The sequence below is a fragment of the Triticum aestivum genome, chromosome 7A (assembly GCF_018294505.1).
Source record: "Triticum aestivum cultivar Chinese Spring chromosome 7A, IWGSC CS RefSeq v2.1, whole genome shotgun sequence".
In the NCBI taxonomy this organism is placed as follows: domain Eukaryota; kingdom Viridiplantae; phylum Streptophyta; class Magnoliopsida; order Poales; family Poaceae; genus Triticum; species Triticum aestivum.
This window is the reverse complement of record NC_057812.1, coordinates 321,454,320-321,474,246: the sequence shown is the minus strand read 5'-3', so window position 1 is coordinate 321,474,246 and position 19,927 is coordinate 321,454,320. Positions and strand designations below refer to the sequence as shown.

General features: G+C 44.9%; 1 long non-coding RNA gene across 1 annotated transcript; it reads right to left on the bottom strand.

The window, feature by feature from the left end:
- Window positions 1–16: 16 nt before the first annotated feature.
- LOC123154190 (uncharacterized) lies at window positions 17–3,631 on the bottom strand. Its single transcript, XR_006476714.1, has 2 exons — window positions 2,662–3,631; window positions 17–2,418 (listed from the first exon to the last, which is right to left on the bottom strand). It is a non-coding gene; the product is annotated as an uncharacterized lncRNA (long non-coding RNA).
- Window positions 3,632–19,927: the final 16,296 nt, after the last annotated feature.

Sequence of the window (19,927 nt, the reverse complement as noted above, 5' to 3'; positions counted from 1 at the left end):
TTGAAGCAGAGAAGAATGAAGACAAAGTAAAAACATAGCATTTATTCCATTGTTTCATTTCCTTCTTTTGAGTCATAGGACCACTGTATGATTAAGAGGGGTTCAAGTATCTCCGGACTTTTGTCTATTATGATGCTTAACCGAAACTTATCCCATGTGAGTCGATAGAAATCTCTTCGTGCGTCGAGATATTTACTCGCGAGCTAGATGTTCTTCTAGGCTGCAAGAGAAGTGCGTCGAGATATTTACTCGCGAGCTAGATATTCTTCTAGGCTGCAAGAGAAATACTCTGGTAGAGGAGTCAGCTTTACTTGTTCCTCAAGTAAAATTGTCGGGTGCATTTGAAATCCGACTGTTGGAAACGTGTTGGTTGGCTATTGGATTGGCTCCAAGCCCTTATAGCATTTCCTCTCCAGGATTGTTATGGCTATAAATAGCCAGCCCGCACCAACCGAGATGATTGGATGCTGTCAGGGCTGGTTTTTCAGGACATAAAATCCCAGCAAATGACCCTTATGTCATCATCAACCCCAGGATTACTGTTGCTGGTGGACATTTCCTTGATACAGAATTCCAACCAGTTTAGAAGAATTTGGGTACAAGACCATATAAAGGCCCATTGAGTATAACAATGATCTCTAGTGGTGGATGACGAAAGCGACTCGTCGATCTCCAACGTTGATGGAACTCCATTCCCACAGGAACAACTGGCCTGGCTAACTTCTATCTCACGTGGCTGCTATCTCCATTTTCTAGGTTGCGGGGTGTCTTCGTAGTACTCCTCTCTGAATCGTAAATCTGGTCAAGATAATAGCCAGGGACAAGCCAGTGAGTACGTTTGAATGTACTCGCAAACATCATGAACAAAAAATATAATAAAAGCAGGAAAAATGCATTCAACTAATTTTAAGTATATTCTACCATGCCATGATAAGAATTTAATGCTATCATGTGAAGTATTATATATGCACAATTAATAAAGGTTGTCAACTAATATCAATAGGGTATAAGTAAATCATAATGTTGCATAGAAATTTAAATTCGGGCCTCAGGAGGTAGAACCGTTCCGAAGGAACCCAAAAGAAAAAGGTAAAAGAATACCATAGTTAGGCGTCTTCGCGACGCCACGCAAGGGGCTTTACTTCAAATGAAATCAAAGACAAAGGGAATTCTAGGCGGTAGAACCGTCCAGTGAATTCCAAAAAGAAAATCATATATGTGCCGGTCGGGCGTCTTAAGCGATGCTCAAAAGGTCTTGAAAATAAATGCCACAGTCGGGTGTCTGAAGCGACGCCTGATAAAGGGATTATAAGAAAATAAAAACACGAGTATCCAGGTGGTAAAACCTTCCCAAAGATACTCAACATTTAATATAAGAGAAAGGGTTAGTCTATAATAACATTAGTGATCACAATCTTCCATCGTAAATCTAGTCAATTTCTGATGTAGTTCCTTTTCCTCTCAAGATCAATACTAAGACCGACACTTGACCCATTTCAGACTGTAGTCTTTAACCGTGGACACGGCTATTCAGATAGGTTTTATACTGTGCAGAGGTTGTACTCTTTACCCACAAGTAAAGGATTTCTTTAGCCAGCACCGAGGCGCTGACTAATTCCCATTACAATCTTTGGGTTAAAAACACACCTAACCAGCACACACCAGCTTAACTTTCCTGATGTCAGGAATCACCCAAAGCATCACTCAAGAAAAACTCTAAGATGGAGAGGTCACAACCTTGCATGGGATCACAATTTATACCGTGCGCTAACTAAGAGGTGCTTCCTCTCGGCCTCAGCCGCATACACCCATGGCCCTGACCCGATGACTGGCATTATTCCTAGAACCGGGAAACCCTCATCGCGGCCCTCTGTATGGTGTGTGCGGAAAAGGGGTTAACAACTTACTGAACCATACCCTACCTGTGGGAGGGACATGTAGTAGCACGAATCAAGTATGGGGGTTACCGGAGCAAGACTCGATCTACGGTCTACTCAGGAGGTTTATATTTTCCTGCAATGATTAGCACAATATATCTCCTTAGTGGTACCCAACAGGGTCACCATCTGGCATGTCCCAACATGCCCTCACTGATCATTCTCGTCACAACGAGATTTCTGCCTTACGACCACTTTCACTGGTGACAATATTTTTTCCTGTAGGTTAGTCAGAACAGGCATAGGAATGCGTGGCACCATTATTTCATGTTTAGGTGAAGTAAAATACTAACAAGGAATCACATATGCATGATGATCTATGTGCAAATTTCATATGAGGTAACATAGGCATGTTTCAAAAATTCTAGCAAGCAATCAACCAAGCAATCATCATATCAAGTGTTCAAAATGCTTGCCTTGGTGATGTAGAAGAGTTGGGTGCACTCCAAAAGTTTGTAAAAATAATCTTCCCTCCATTTTCCTATTTTTGAAATAATGAAGTTACCACATAATTCCAAAACAGTACATAAAAGTTATTTTTTTTGAAATAAATACTAAAATAAACTAGATGAAATTTGAAGGAGAACAAAAAAAGAATCAATTTATTTGGAGTCATGGTTTAAGGACTAGAGACAGTCAAAGTTGGGTCAAATTTCTGTTTTTAAATAAAAAAATAAAAAAAACGCTTCGGCAACGAATACGCTTACGAGACAGGGAGGCATACTTTCCGAAATATGCCATCACTTAGGATGGCTCAGGCACGCCCTAGTCACTGACGCGCGGGGACCTTCGGTCGGGTTTGGCCCTGGTCAAACCGGCCTTCTCCCTCCTCTGGCCGAGCGGAGGAGGGGCTCTTGACGACCCTCGCCGGTGATTGGGGGCATGGCGACGGAAGAAGACCGCACCATCATTCTTAGGGACTCGTAGCGGTCAGGTGGAGGTGCGCAACAGTCTCTGGGAGGGACGTAGCCGCCAGCGGCGAGCTCTCCCGAGATGTTCCGGCGGAGCCAAATCGGGGATTTTGCCTACGACACTTCCCGAGAAAAAATGACGAGTGGGGTGGGTTAGAGGGACCACAAAGATTCTAATGGTAGAGATAAAGAGAGGGAGGAGTCCCTAGTTGCGTCAGAATCGACCGGAGGTTGGCGGCGGCCGAAACAGTCGGAGTTGAAGCGGACGACCACTCCTGTCGGTTTGGTGCTTGGGGAGGCTCGTGAAGGGAAAGGGAGGGTTGGTGCTGCTATCATGAGGGGGCCTGAGGTGGCTTTTATAGCCTAGCCAAGTCAGTTCATCCGGGGCTGCTCCGACCGACCTTGACGGCGGCCTTTAATGGCAACGGAGGACGGTGGCGAGGTCGTTGGGGTCGACGGGATGGTCGGCGGGGTTAGGCGAGGACGGTGGCAGTGCTTAGATAGGCTCGGGCGGGCTGGAGAGTCAGGAGGGGTCGGTTTCGTCACTTCCCGAAATGGGACACGGCGGCGGAGGCCATTGATGGCGAAGCGCGGTCGGTGGCGAGGTTGGTGGTGGATGGTTGGGTTTGGTGGTGGACGGTGGAGCTCAGGTGGGTGGCAGTTAGTGCGAGGGTGAGTTGTCTGGCTCGGAAACGAGCCACGCGTCATGGTGGTGGCGTGCCCAAGACGAAGGCAGTCTGTGGCTGGTGTTGGCCGGTGCTAGCGGCTAGGGGAGGGTGTCGGCAGGCCTTGGGGTCGTTTTGATGAACCAGGGGATAGCTAGGGCGAGCGAGGGAACCAGTAGAGGGGAGGCAGGGGCTCGGGCGCCGTCGAGTGCAGTTCACGCGCTCTGGCCGCGCTCTCCGGACGCAAGCAGAGTGTTCGACCAAATGCCAGGGTAGGCTACAGTGGTCCAATCAAGCTAAATCTTGTTAGGGTGCTGCAAGTGGGGATTACAGAGATTATGGATAAGGTGGTTTGATCAAATGAGTAAGTGCTCAATGCAAGTTTATGAGCTTGCAAATTTGTGTCATGCACATGAGGTGTTCGACAGAATGCCAGAGGCATTTAGAAATATTTCATGGAAGTGAAACTTGGCAGGATGGGGTCTCTTTGGATGATAGAGATGATGGTGTAGTTGGTTTGAGAAAAAGGAAAACTTGCTAGTGCAACTTATATTGAAATGCACTTCTGGACCCAAACTCGGAGGAATAATTTGGTGGACTTCCAAGATGCAAATGGGGCTGATCTTCTGGACCTAAGGGTTTAGCTGGAAGGACTATATGATGGCAAAATTTCAGAATTATTAGAGCTAGGAAAATTAGGGTTATAGTTGAAAGGGATATAATTGAAAAGAGGATGTTTCACTCAAAATTTTCGAAATACCACGTTAGGTTTTTGCATAAAAGTGATATATAGGCATCACCTGACCTCTCATAATTTTTGTGGAATTTTGAAAGAATTATTTAAAAGGTTCTTAGTGTAACAAAAGCATTTCAGAGATTGAAAAATGCTATTAAAAGAATTATTTTGTGGCAAATTTTATTCTAAAAATATTTCCTACTGTTATTTAAAATATAGATGGAATGACGTAAGAAAACAACCAAAGACACCATATTAAAAAAATCTATATGGAGAGAATTATGTTTTTAAAATAGGAAATAGAAAAGGTTCCGAAGTAAATAAAAGACCTAATATAATTCAAAATTTTTATTTCTAGCCAAATTTTACTTAATAAAATTATGGTTAAATTTTGGGGTGTACAAACTCTAAACCCCCTTAAGAAAATCTCGTCCTCGAGATTTGTTAAGAGCGGAGGAACTAAGTGCAAATCAGAACTAACAAATAATCATACAGAAGGTAATAACACAAAAGGTGCATCGTGCAAGCAAGCACTACACACTGCTACAAACATACACGTGATCGTCTATGACACGATGGTGGGATCTACATAGCAACAAGGTTACTAAGTATTCGACAACTATTCTGGTGGACTCAGTCCACTTCGTCGACATCCAGTCGGGCGTGTCTCACAGATGTCAAGGCTTCTCCATGGGCTTCAACATAGGAGTTGACTAGAGTAGAATGAGGAACTACAGGGTTGGGGTAGCGGTGATGACCCACGCGAGATCTAGTGGTTACAGTCCCGTTGGAGAAAATCCCCAAGAGATGACGGAGTTCCTCCGGGGACATGAATGCATTGCCCGGGTGGATAACATGGGCAGACCTGGAGGGCTCGATTGGTCTCCCAAATAACACTATCGGGGTGTCGGTGGCGGGTGCAACTTCTGTTCTCACCGGGGTCAGCAGAGCAAGTGTCTTGTGGGTCGCAATCAGATCAAGGGTGACCTGATCGAAGAGTGCCTCTTGCACTCTCAGGTAGCGCACTAGATGCACAAGAGCAGGATCCGACTCTTGGTCTCTGTTGGTGACTTGGGTCAGGCTACCATAGCCATCATGACTAGGGTGGTAGAGGAAAGGAGAGATGTTAACCCTCAGCGATTGGTGCCAGAGTTGAACTAGCCTATCGGGCTGCATGCTGGATGGCTTGGGGCTTGTTGGAAGTCGTCCTTTCGGTAACCGATATGGGTGTTGTAATGTGGTACCCCTCCCATGGATGTGCATTGTGGCCCAGAAGTGATGGATGTCATCACTTGTGTGTTCCTGGTACACAACATATCCCGGGGGTTCATCTATGCCAAAAGCATGACGAGTGAGATTGGCGAGGATGGCTACAAAATCTCCCAGCTCGGATGCGGTGGTCTCATCACGGACGATGGGACCAGGCATCTTGGGGTGTTGGATATCTGGTTGTGAGTGAAGGATGTGATGTGCTGAGCTGAGGCAATGCTTGCTTTATAAGCCAGCAGAGTCTTCCATCACATGCTTTTGGATGGGATAACTCAGGTGTCGGCTACAGGCACACGGCCTATGGGTTAGGTCAATAGGTTGGGCATCGACTGTCAAAAAGATTTCGGCTGGTTCATGCTATCAGATAGGATGGGTTTTACTATGGATTGGAAAGGACTTGGATGGTGTGGAAACTTAGGGATAGCGACCAGGCTAAGATAGAATTATCCAATGGTCAGCCATGCTTTGATACCAAGTTTGTCAGGGCCGGTTTTCCAGGACATAAAATCCTAGCAAATGACCCTTGTGTCATCACCAACCCCAGGTGTAGCGACCTGGCCTCAAACGGTCAAGTCTCTGTGCTCCAGTGTCATCCCTGGATCGGTAATGCTGACACACACAGTACTCGATGATTTATAACAGAGTAGCAATCACACACTTATTACATCAAATGTCTCAAAAGAGAACTTATTACAATAAATATGGCTTAATGCCATCTAATACGATAACAACGGAAGGCTTGGAAGATAAAGTGAGTCCATCAACTCCAACGGCATAGCTGAGCTGTACGGCAACGACCTAACGAACCTTACTCCTCGTCTGAAAAGTCTGCAACATAATACGTTGCAGCCCAAAAATGGGCCAGCACATGGAATATGATGGCAAAGTAACACAGTAGAGCAAGAACAGAATAATGCTATCACTACATGCATATTTGGCTGGTGGAAAGCTCTATGGTTATGGTTTTTGCGAAAAGCCAATTTTCCCCTACAACAAAGGAATATATTTTATTTAACTATCATGGTAGTTGAAACATCATTGAGAAGGTTCCTCCAACTCAATCCCAATTAAAGTAATTAACAACCCAACAATATTATTTTAGAGTGATGAGATACTTATGATACTCCAAGTACTAGATACTCAAGATGTCCATAACCGGGGACACGGCTAACCATGATTTGTTTATACACTCTGCAGAGGTTTGCGCACTTTTCCCCACAAGACTCAATCTCCTTCGTTGGATTTCTTGCACTACATGGTGTTTGAGAAACGGATGACCGAGACACAGTCTTTCAGAAGCATTAACCCCTTACTCCGGGCAGACCATACCAACCTACATCCCTCTACCTGCTGATCCACCTCTTCGGGAGCTTCACGCAACTTACTCAACTATGCTAGAGCCCATAATAGCTTGTGGCTGCACACGGAAGTTTCTAGCATGAAAATATCTCAGTTCCCTTTGAGCCTGGGTGGCGGACCATAGGATTATCACACGGGTACTCCGGGATATCCTAGGACAACACTGGATTCCCCAGGTGCCCAACAAACAATCCACCCAGATGTGTATTCAAGTTGCCACCTTAAGTTGAACCATTAATTAACAATCTCATATCTGTCATGGATTTCACTCACCCAAACCACGTCTACGAGCATAGCATAGCAATAAAAGCAATACATAGAAGTAACTCCCAAGGGTTTGAATATAATAGGGCAATAGGTTCTACCTCATCAACTACTTCCCAACCCACATGTTAATCACATCCTAACCATGCAATGTTTGAGAATTGGAACTAATGCATAAAAACTGGGTGATAAAGGGGTATGATCAAAGTGTTACTTGCCTTGCTGATGATCCGCAAAACCTAGGGACTCGTAGTAGTACGCTTCGCACTCCGGGTGTTCTATCGCAAACAAACAATAGAATACATAAGCAATCAAACAAAGAAACATGGGTAAATCTCAAACAAGAAGATCTAACCAGAAAGTTCAACTTAAGAACTCGGGTTTGCGAAAAGAATCAAATCAAACGAAGGAACGAAACTCAAACTGCGAAAGAAACAAGATCCGTTTACTAATCTGGACTATGGTCAAATTTTTACAGTAGCAAAAGCTTGTTCAGGTTGGTTAAACGGAAAGAGGGTTTCGAGACAAAGATCTAGGCGCTTGAATCGCCTGATTCCGATAAACGAGCGAAAAGATAAACTAAAACGAAAATCGGATCAGAAATCGCGATTGAAAATAATCGCGGAAAATCCGAGAAAAAGAAAACTGACGAACAGACTAACGAACGAGCGTTCGTTGTCTGCGGCTAACGAGTGAACACGTTTGTTAGAACGAACGTATGGACGAACGTCCGCAACATAACTAAACCGAGAAAAACCGGTGAACCGATCTAAAAAAAACGAACTAGGGTTTCTAAAAAAACCAAATCGATTTTCTTAAAAAAAACTGGCGGTGGCAACGGCGGCGTTACCTCCGGCGATGCTCCGGCGAGGCGGGGTGCGAGGGCGGCGGCGTGACGCGACAAAGGCGGCGGCGGGGGCGCTGCGGTCGGGGCTGGTGGCGGGGTTGGGTGGTGGAGGGGGGGTCGGGGGTGGCGTATTTAAGAGGAGGGGGGGGGGGTCTGCTTGGAGGAGGGGGCAAGGCGGCGGGGAGGCGGAGTCCTGGCCGGACACCAGGTCGGGCGGCGGCAGCGCGCAGTCTCCAGGTCAGAGACGGCGGCGCGGGGAGCAGGCCGGCTCGGCTGGGCTTCGACCCAGTCGGGCGTTGAAACGTTTTTTTAATAATTTCGCCGAAACCAAATAAATCCTAGAAAATAAAATAAAAAACTAAAAATGCCAAAACAAATTTTCGCTGTCTAAATAAAATATTTAGAATAAGATGAACATTTCTTGGCCCTAAAATGCAACTTTGAAAAACGTGCAATTTTTCTAATTAAAAAAATAGCAATAAACTCCGGATAAAATCAAATATTTGATTTTTATATTTTTCCTCCAATATTTCATTTATTTTGGAGAAGTCATATTATCTCCTCTCATATATTTTAATATGAAATATTTTCGGAGAGGAAAATAATTAAAACCAAAAATTCTCGTTTCAATATTTGATAAAACTCAAATATGAAAACAGGGAAATCCCCAACTCTCTCTGAGGGTTCTTGAGTTGCTTAGGATTTCGAGCATCGCGGAACGAGATGCAACAAAATATGATATGCAATGAATGATCTATGTATAACATTCCAAATTGAAAATTTGGGATGTTACAAACCTACCCCCCTTAAGATGAATCTCACCCTCGAGATTCGGGTTGGCTAGAAAATAGGTGTGGGTGGTCTTTGCGAAGATCATCCTCTCGTTCCCAGGTGGCTTCATCCTTGGTATGGTGGCTCCACTGAACTTTGCAAAACTTGATAACCTTGCTGTTGGTGACTTGGCTGGCAAATTCAAGAATCCTGACTGGCTTTTCCTCATAGGTCAAATCACTGTCCAACCGAATCGCCTCCAAGGGTACTGTATCTCTTAACGGTATATCGGCCATCTCAGCATGACACTTCTTCAGCTGTGAAACATGAAATACATCATGAACTCCTGACAGTCCTTCAGGTAACTCCAACTTGTAGGAAACTTCTCCCATACGTTCCAAAATTCGATACGGTCCTACAAATCTTGGGGCTAACTTTCCCTTAACTCCAAAATGTTTCACTCCTCGCAGGGGTGACACTCGCAGCTATGCTCTATCTCCAATTTCATAGGTTATTTCCTTGCGTTTCGAATCTGCATAACTCTTCTGTCTGGACTAAGCTATTTTCAGTCTATCTCGGATTAACTTAACTTTCTCTTCAGACTCTTTGATCAAATCTGGTCCAAACAACCGCCGGTCTCCGACTTCATCCCACATCAATGGTGCTCTGCACCTTCATCCGTACAGGGCTTCGAACGGTGCCATCTTTAAACTGGTTGGTAGCTATTGTTGTATGAGAACTCCGCGTAGGGAAAATTGTCATCCCAACTAGATCCATAATCTAGCGCATAGGCCCTCAACATATCCTCCAGAATCTGGTTGACTCTCTCGGTCTGTCCATCTGTCTGCGGGTGGAATGCTGTACTGAACTCCAACCTTGTCCCCAAAGTTTGGTGCAGCTGATGCCAAAACTTTGAAGTAATCTGTGTCCCTCTATCTGATACCATGGTCCTCGAACTCCATGCAGACATACGATCCTGGTCATATATATCTTGGCCAACTTTGCACTTGTATAGGTGGTTTTCACTGGGATAAAGTGAGCTACTTTGGTCAAGCGGTCAACTACTACCCATATAGAATCATATCCTGATTTGGTTCTGGGTAATCCGGTGATAAAATCCATGCCAAGTTTATCCCACTTCCATTCGGGTATCAGCATAGGCTGTAACAATCCTGCTGGCTTTTGATGCTCAGCCTTCACTCTCTGACATACATCACATACGGCTACATACTTGGCAATATCCTTCTTCATACCAGTCCACCAGAAACGTTCCTTCAAATCCAAATACATCTTGGTGTTTCTGGGGTGTATCGAGTATGGTGAGTCATGAGCCTCCTGAAGTATGAACTTCCTGATCTCTGTGTTATTGGGCACATAAACACGGTCCTCGAACCATAAGGTGTCGTGCTCATCCTCACGAAAACCTTTGGCCTTTCCTTCACTCATTCTCTATTTTATCTCGGCAACCTCTTTGTCATCCTTCTGAGCTTCTCGAATCTTTCATAACAATGTAGATTGAACCTCCATTGTTGCAACAAAACCTCTAGGAACAATCTCCAATCGAAGTTCCCTAAGATCCTCTGCTAACTCCTTCGGCAATCCCGTGCTCACTAGGGTATTAGCATAACTCTTCCGGCTCAAGGCATCTGCTACGACATTGGCCTTGCCTGGATGATAGTGAAGCTTCATGTCATAATCCTTTATAAGCTCCAACCATCTCCTCTGCCTAAGGTTCAGCTCCTTCTGTGTGAAAATGTACTTCAAACTCTTATGATCTGTGTACACATCACAACGATTTCCAATAAGGTAATGTCTCCACGTCTTCAACACATGCACTACGGCAACCAACTCCAAATCATGCGTGGCATAATTTAACTCATGCCGTTTCAATTGTCACAAGGCATACGAAACAACTCTTTCGTCCTGCATAAGCACACTTCCAAGTCCTAGGCGAGAGGCGTCGCAATACACTTGAAACTCCTTGCGTATATCCGACAGAATCAACACAGGGGCTGTAGTCAAACGTTTCTTTAACTCCTGAAAACTCGCTTCACATTCTTCTGTCCATTTAAATTTGGTATCCTTCTTCAATAACTCCGTCATTGGCTTCGCAATTTTGGAAAAATTCTCAATGAATCTTCGATAGTATCCTGCGAGTCCAAGAAATCTGCGGATCTCGCTAACTGAAGTGGGTGCCAACCATTCAGTGACTGACCGAACCTTGGTAGGATCTACTGCTACACCTTATCCTGATATAACATGTCCAAGGAATCCAACTTCCTTCAGCCAAAACTCGCATTTGCTGAACTTGGCATACAACTGATGTTCCTTGAGTTTCTCGAGAACTAAACGCAAATGCTCTTCGGCGCCTCCTCGTTCTTCGAATATACCATTATATCATCAATGAACACCACAACAAACTTATCCAAATATTCCATGAGCACTTTTGTTCATCATGCTCATGAAGTAGGCAGGGGCGTTAGTCAGTCCAAACGACATGACCGTATATTCATACAACCCGTACCATGTGGTGAATGTTGTCTTTGGTATGTCCTTCTCTCGTGTCTCCAGCTTGTGATATCTAGATCGCATATCGATTTTTGAAAACACCTTAGCTCCTTGCAGCTGGTCGAACAAATCATTGACCATCGGCAGTGGGTATTTGTTCTTGATCGTCACCTCATTTAACGCTCGTTAATCAACAACCATTCTTAGAGACTTATCCTTCTTCTCGACCAAAAGCACTGGGGCTCCCCATGGTGATGAGCTCCGTCGAATGTAACCTTTCTCCAATAACTCCTTGATATGTTTCTTAATCTCCTCCAGATCGTTTGCGGGCATCTGGTATGGTCTCTTCGATATAGGCCCGGTGCCTGGCAATAACTCTATCAAAAACTCGATATCTCGATCCGATGGCATGCCTGGTAACTCTTCTGGAAAAACATCCAGGTAATCCTTCACTACAGGCACTTCCTCCTGAACAACTCCTGTGAGGGTATTTAATTGGCTACTCCTTGGCGCATGCCTAGATTCATACTTGATCCTTTTTCCCTCACGGGTGGTGAGACAAATTGACTTACTAACACAGTCAATGCTTCCTCCATACTTTGACATCCAGTCCATGCCTAATATCACATCCAATCCTTGTGACTCCAAGATTATTAGGTCAGACGGAAAAACATGGCTACCAATGGTTAAGGGTATCTGGTCGCACCATCGACTAGCCATATACTCTGCTCCAGGTGAACTTACTAACAGATGGGTCCTAAGAGTTTGGGTTGGTAGTTTAAACTTATCCACGAATTCCCTTGATATGTATGAATGCGATGCACCAGTATAAAAAAGAACAAGGGCGGTAAAAGACTTAACCAAAAACTTACCAATAACCGCGTCTGGCTGCTCTTCAACCTCCTCCACGTTGACGTGGTTCACTTGTCCTTTGTTGAATGGACTGGGCTTCTTTCAGCGCTCCCATTGCCGTTTCCATTCTTTGCTTCAGGGCACTCCGTGGCATAGTGTCCAGTCTTCCCGCACTTGAAGCAAGTAACATGGCTTTGGTCTCTCTTTGCGGGTGTGGCTGGATTGGAGCGGTTCTGATTGTTGCTTGCTCCATTCCCATTCCCATTCCTTGGGCCAGTATGATTATGGTTACTTCCTCCATTATTGGTGTGGCCTCCATGGTTATGAACAATTCCTCCCGAGTTCGGGGTTAGGCGAGGCTTCTGCTGAGCTCCTGAATTATACCTTCCTTGTCCATACTTCCTCTTACGGCTCTCAATCTGCTGCTGCTTCGCTTCAATCATAAGAGCCTTATCTACCAACTCCTGGTAGTTGTTGAAAGTTGCCACCATCAACTGCATGCTCATCTCATCATTCAGCCCTTCCATAAACTTCTCCTGCTTTGCGGCATCTGTGGCCACATCATCAGGGGCATAACGAGATAACTTGCTAAACTCATCCGCGTACTGAGCCACAGTACGGCTCCCCTGTCGTAAGTTGCGAAACTCACGCTTCTTCATACTCATAGCTCCAGTTGAGACATGTGATGTACGGAAAGCTTGCTGAAACTGATCCCATGTAACAGTGGCTATAGGGTAGGTGACAGTGTAATTCTCCCACCATGAGGCTGCTGGTCCATCCAACTGATGTGCGGCAAAACGCACCCTAACAACTGCATCAGGGTATTCTACTGCTGGATCAACTGAGTGAGCTCCGATGGGAAGGTAAATCCGGGGTCACGTCTCGGAGGCATCTGATGGGTTTAGAGGGGAGAGATTAGAATAGAATGAGGTCTAATGTGAAAACACTACCCATATGCACATGAGACAAACACAAACATTTGACTCAATCAATCAAGCAAGGGCATACAATCGATCTAACTATCGTTACAAAAGTGCTCGGACTATACTATTTACATGGTGGAATACTACTACTGATGTGGTGGTCTACTAAAAATATTCTTCGGTTGAAGACTCCATGAAGTCTGCTCCAGCTTCGTCTTCATAGTCATCATCGCTATTGTCGGGGTCCGAGTCGGTGTCATCGATGATAATGTAGTCCTCCGGGCGAATCTCCTTGGGTTCTTTGTCTTCTCCTCCTGGTGCGGGGTCTCCCATGAATACTCCTAGCTTCCTTTCTAGATCGTCATTCTTCTCCACTAGTACGACGATTTCCTCCTCATAATCTTCACGAGTAGCCTTGAGTTCTTCCTCCAGTTTCGTGATCCTTGTCATCGCCTTCTTCAGGTCTATCATTCCTGCGCACATCTGGTTCTCCTAGCGACGAATGTGTTGGTTTAACTCCTGGATGAAAGTTGCAATTGATCTATCCTTCCTGGTACTGATCATTTCCCATTGCTCGTCTCGGCGCCCACAAATCTGATAGATAGTATCCTTAAGCTCCTTGTGATAAACTTCTCCAATGCGCCCCATGGTGATGTGAGCTGCCATACTCTTTCCTCGACTCCAGGTTGGTGCATCGAAGGAAAACTCTATGGGCTTAGTGACTGGCGTGAATGTCCTTCCTAGAACTTGAACTTGAATCATCCATCGCTCCTCTTCTGGTAAAGTGGCATTGTAAGTCCCGGTGAAGCTTGGTATTCCAATGTTCAGGTACCTAGTGACTTCCTTCAAGTGTCGTCTAAAAGGTGCTTCTTCATCCGGTTGTGCAAACTTGTTCCTTGCGTCCGCCATCCTAAAGAGTAGAAAATGGAGAGCAGTCAGAAATGAGAAGAGAATAGTGATCTAGGGCTTTATCTTAGTGGTCATGTCCTACACTCAGCGTGTGCTCTGATACCATCTTGTAGCGACCCGACCTCAAACGGTCAAGTCTCTGTGCTTCAGTGTCATCCCTAGATCGGTAATGCTAACACACACAGTACTTGAGGATTTATAACAGAGTAGCAATCACACACTTATCGAATGTCTCAAAAGAGAACTTATTACAATAAATATGACTTAAGGCCATCTAATACGATAACAACGGAAGGCTTGGAAGATAAAGTGAGTCCACCAACTCCAACGACATAGCTGAGCTGCACGACAACGACCTAATGAACCTTACTCCTCGTCTGAAAAGTCTGCAACATAATACGTTGCAGCCCGAACACGGGTCAGCACATGGAATATGCTGGCAAAGTAACACAGTAGAGCAAGAACAGAATAATGCTATCACTACATGCATATTTGGCTGGTGGAAAGCTCTATGGTTATGGTTTTTGCGAAAAGCCAATTTTTCCCTACAACAAAGGAATAGATTTTATTTAACTATCATGGTAGTTGAAACATCATTGAGAAGGTTCCTCCAACTCAATCCCAATTAAAGTAATTAACAACCCAACGATATTATTTTTGAGTGATGAGATACTTGTGATACTCCAAGTACTAGATACTCAAGATGTCCATAACCGAGGACACGGCTAACCATGATTAGTTTATACACTCTGCAGAGGTTTGCGCACTTTTCCCCACAAGACCCGATCTCCTCCGTTGGATTTCTCGCACTAATGGTGTTTGAGAAACGGATGACCGAGACACAGTCTTTCAGAAGCATTAACCCCTTACTCCGGGCAGACCATACCAACCTACATCCCTCTACCTACCGATCCACCTCTTCGGGAGCTTCACGCAACTTACTCAACTATGCTAGAGCCCAAAATAGCTTGTGGCTGCACATGGAAGTCTCTAGCATGAAAATATCTCATTTCCCTTTGAGCCTGTGTGGCGGACCATAGGATTATCACACGGGTACTCCGGGATATCCTAGGACAACACTGGATTCCCTAGGTGCCCACCAAACAATCCACCCAGATGTGTATTCAAGTTGCCACCTTAAGTTGAACCATTAATTAACAATCTCACATCTGTCATGGATTTCACTCACCCAAACCATGTCTACGAGCATAGCATAGCAATAAAAGCAATACATAGAAGTAACTCCCAAGGGTTTGAATATAATAGGGCAATAGGTTCTACCTCATCAACTACTTCCCAACCCACATGTTAATCACATCCTAACCATGCAATGTTTGAGGATTGGAACTAATGCATAAAAACTGGGTGATAAAGGGGTATGATCAAAGTATTACTTGCCTTGCTGATGATCCGCAAAACCTAGGGACTCGTAGTAGCACACTTCGCACTCCGGGTGTTCTATTGCAAACAAACAATAGCATACATAAGCAATCAAACAAAGAAACACGAGTAAATCTCAAGCAAGAAGATCTAACCAGAAAGTTCAACTTAAGAACTCCGGTTTGTGAAAAGAATCAAATCAAACGGAGGAACGAAACTCAAACTGCGAAAGAAACAAGATCCGTTTACTAATCTGGACTATGGTCAAACTTTTACAGTAGCAAAAGCTTGTTCAAGTTGGTTAAACGGAAAGAGGGTTTCGAGACAAAGATCTAGGTGCTTGAATCGCCTGATTCCGACAAACGAGCGAAAAGATAAACTAAAATGAAAATTGGATGAGAAATCACGATTGAAAATAATCGCGGAAAATCTGAGAAAAAGAAAACTGACGAACAGGCTAACGAATGAGCGTTCGTTGTCTGTGGCTAACGAGTGAACACGTTCGTTAGAACGAACATATGGACGAACGTCCGCAACATAACTAAACCGAGAAAAACCGGCGAACCGATCTAAAAAAACAAACTAGGTTTTCTAAAAAAAACCGAGTGGCGTTACCTCCGGCGATGCTCCGCCAAGGCGAGCTACGGCGGTGGGGTGCGAGGGCGGCGGCATCGCGGCAACGGGCGGCGGCGGCGGCGCTGCAGAGGTGGCGGCGCGGCGCGACAAAGGCGGCAGCGGGGGCGCTGCGGTCGGGGCTGGCGGCGGGGTTGGGTGGTGGAGGGGGGGGGGGGTCGGGGCGGCGTATTTAAGAGGAGGGGGTCTGCTTGGAGGAGGGGGCAAGGCGGCGGGAGGTGGAGTCCCGGCCGGACTCTGGGTCGGGCGGCGGCAGCGCGCAGTCTCCAGGTCGAAGACGGCGGCGCGGGGAGTGGGCCGGCTCGGCTGGGCTTCGGCCTAGTCGGGCGCTGAATTTTTTTTAAAATAATTTTGCCGGAACCAAATGAATCCTAGAAAATAAAATAAAAATCTAAAAATTCCAAAACAAATTTTCTCCATCTAAATAAAATATTTAGAACAAGATGAACATTTTCTTGGCCCTAAAATGTGAAAAACATGCAATTTTTCTAATTCAAAAAAATTTAGCAATAAACTCCGGATAAAATCAAATATTTGATTTTAATCTTTTCCTCCAATATTTCATTTATTTTGGAGAAGTCATATTATCTCCTCTCATATATTTTAATATGAAATATTTTCGGAGAGGAAACTAATTAAAACCAAAAATCCTCGTTTCAATATTTGAGAAAACTCAAATATGAAAACAGAGAAATCTCCAACTCTCTCCGAGGGTCCTTGAGTTGCTTAGGATTTCGAGGATCGCGGAACGAGATGCAACAAAATATGATATGCAATGAATGATCTATGTATAACATTCCAAATTGAAAATTTGGGATGTTACACCAGGATTACTATTGCTGATGGACACTTCCTTGATACAGAATTCCAAGCAGTCTACAAGAATTTGGGTACAAGACCATAAAGGTCCATTGAGTATAACAATGATCTCTAGTGGTGGATGACGGATTGACTCGTGGATCTCCAACATTGATGGAACTCAATTCCCACAGGAACAGCTGACCTGGCTAACTTCTGTCTCACGTGGCTGCTATCTCCATTTCCTAGGGGCTCCTCTCTGAATCGTAAATCTGGCCAAGACAATAGCAAGGGACAAGCCAGTGAGTATGTTTGAATGTACTCGCAAACATCATGAACAAAAGATATAATAAAAGTAGGCAGAATGCATGCAACTAATTTTTAAGTATATTCTACCATGCCATGACAAGAATTTAATGCTATCATGTGAAGTATTATATATGCACAATTAATAAAGGTTGTCAACTAATATCAGTATGGTAGAAGTAAATCATAATGTTGCATAGAAATTTAAATTCAGGCCTCAGGAGGTAGAACCGTCCAGAAGGAACCCAAGAGAAAAAGGTAAAAGAATAACACAGTTGGGCGTCTTTGCACGCCACACAAGGGGCTTTACTTCAAATGAAATCAAAGGCACTGGGAATTCTAGGCGGTAGGACTGCCTGGTGAATTCCAAAAATAAAATAATATATGTGCCAGTCGGGCGTCTGAAGAGACGCCTCTAAAGGTCTTGAAAATAAATGCCATAGTCGGGTGTCTGAAGCGATGCCTCATAAAGGGATTATAAGAAAATAAAAACATGAGTATCTAGGTGGTAAAACCTTCCCAAAGATACTCAACATTTAATATAAGAGAAAGGTTTAGTCCATAATAACATGAGTGATCACAATCTTCCATCATAAATCATAATCAATTTCTGATTTAGTTCCTTTTCCTCCGAAGACCGACACTTGACCCATCCCAGACTATAGTCCTTCACTGCGTACACGGCTATTCAAATAGGTTTTATACTCTATAGAGGTTGTACTCTTTACCCACAAGTAAAGGATTTCTTTAGCCAGCACCGAGACACTGACTAATTCCCATTATAGCCTTTGGGTTGAAAACACACCTGACCAGCACACACCAGCTTAACTTTTCTGATGCCAGGAATCACCCAAAGCATCACTCAAGAAAAACTCTAAGACAGAGAGGTCAGAACCATGCATGGGATCACAATTTATACTGCGTGCTAACTAAGGGGTGCCCCCTCTCGGCCTCAGCCGTATACACCCATGCCCCCTGACTCGATGACTGGCATTATTCCTGGAACCGGGAAACCCTCATCGCGGCCCTCTATATGATGCGTGAAGGAAAGGGGTTGACAACTTACTGAACCATACCATACCTGTGGGAGGTACATGTGGTAGCACGAACCAAGTATAGCGATTACCGGAGCAACACTCGATCTATGGTCGATTCAGGAGGTTTCTATTTTCGTGCAATGATTACAATATATCTCCTTAGTGGTACCCAAAGGGTCACCACCTGGCATGTCCCAACATGCCCTCACCGATCATTCTAGTCACAATGATATTTCCGCCTTCCGGTCACTTTCACTAGTGACAATTTTTTTCCTGCAGGTTAGTCAGAACAGGCATAGGCATATGTGGCACAATTATTTCATGTTTAGGTGAAGTCTAATACTGACAAGGAATCACATATGCATGATGATCTATGTGCAAATTTCATAGGAGGTAACTGTCGGTGTCAAAACCGACAGATCTCGGGGTAGGGGGTCCTGAGCTGTGGATTCTCGGATCAATGGTAACAGGAACGAAGGAGACGATGTTTTACCTAGGTTCGGGCCCTCTTGACAGAGGTAAAATCCTACGTCCTACTCTTGTTTATATTCATGGAGTATTAAGTACAGAGTTGATCTACCGCGCGATCATATGTTGTGGTCTAAAACCTGAGGGTATGATGAATAATGTCATAATGATCTATCGACTAGCCTGGCCTCGGCTTATATAATGTACCGGAGGCCTAGGATAACAAGAGTCCTAGTCGAATACGTTGGTGGAGAGGGAGTCCTTGTCTTGATCATCAAGTCTTGTGGAATATTCATTGAATGCGGCGTGGGCTGCCTAAAGTGGACCATGAGTAAACTGCCATGGGGATCCTCGGCCCGATCCACCTGGTCGGGAGATGACGTGGTGAGTACCCCCTAGTCCAGGACACCGTTAGTAGCACCCTGAACCAGTCTTCAAGTTGGGGATGCTCCTTGATTCTTCCGAACCGCTCTTCATCTTCGGTCGCCGGTCTTGAAAACTGGTTCAACAAATCTTCCCATCTTCGATCTTGAGGTTCACCGAAGTGAGTCCGAAGAGTTTACACGTTGGGTATCTGAGGAGCCCCTTTAAGTTATCATCCGTTATCGATGCCTTGTTATTTTTACGCCCACCTCAGGTTTCAAGTGTTTCCCGTGCGGCGATGTCCTCTCGCGTCCGAGCTCCAACGCCGGACTGCATTCGAGGTATCTTTTGCAGCCGAGCACCAACGCCAGACCGCTTGCGAGCTTCAATGCCGGAATGCATCCGAGGTCCAACGCTGGACTGTATCCGAGGTGTCATAGATTACCTTGACCTTGAAAAAGTTAAAAGGGTTCAAACGAGGTTAATGCCGGAGATGCCGTCTATGGAGCCAGCCACTTGCAACCGAGCTTTATGCTGGACTGCTTCCGAGGTATCTTTTACGGTCGAGCACCAACACCAGACTGTATCTGAGGTGGTGCACCACCCCGGCCATGGGCTGATTGTTATGAATTTGATTCCGAATTGTGCAATGTACTCTCTGCCGAGATGTATAGCCAGTAGCCCTCAAGGTGCATGTTGGCCTAATATCCAGGATGCACCTGAAGGATAAAATCAAACCGCTGACCCTAGTAGTCCCTGAGACTTAGGTCGATTCGTAAAATCAGCCTGAGGATCAATTCCCAGCTCGGAAGCATACTTAGGAATAGAAACGCGATGTAATATATTAGAGGAAATAGTGATCGGTGAACGGGCCCTTGAGAGAGGGTTTTGAGAAGTCGCCGTTATATATTAGCTTGATGCCGGATAAGTGCCAGATGGTACCTATTGTTGCTCGAAGACGCGTTTGCGCATAGTCTGGTCCAGCCGAACA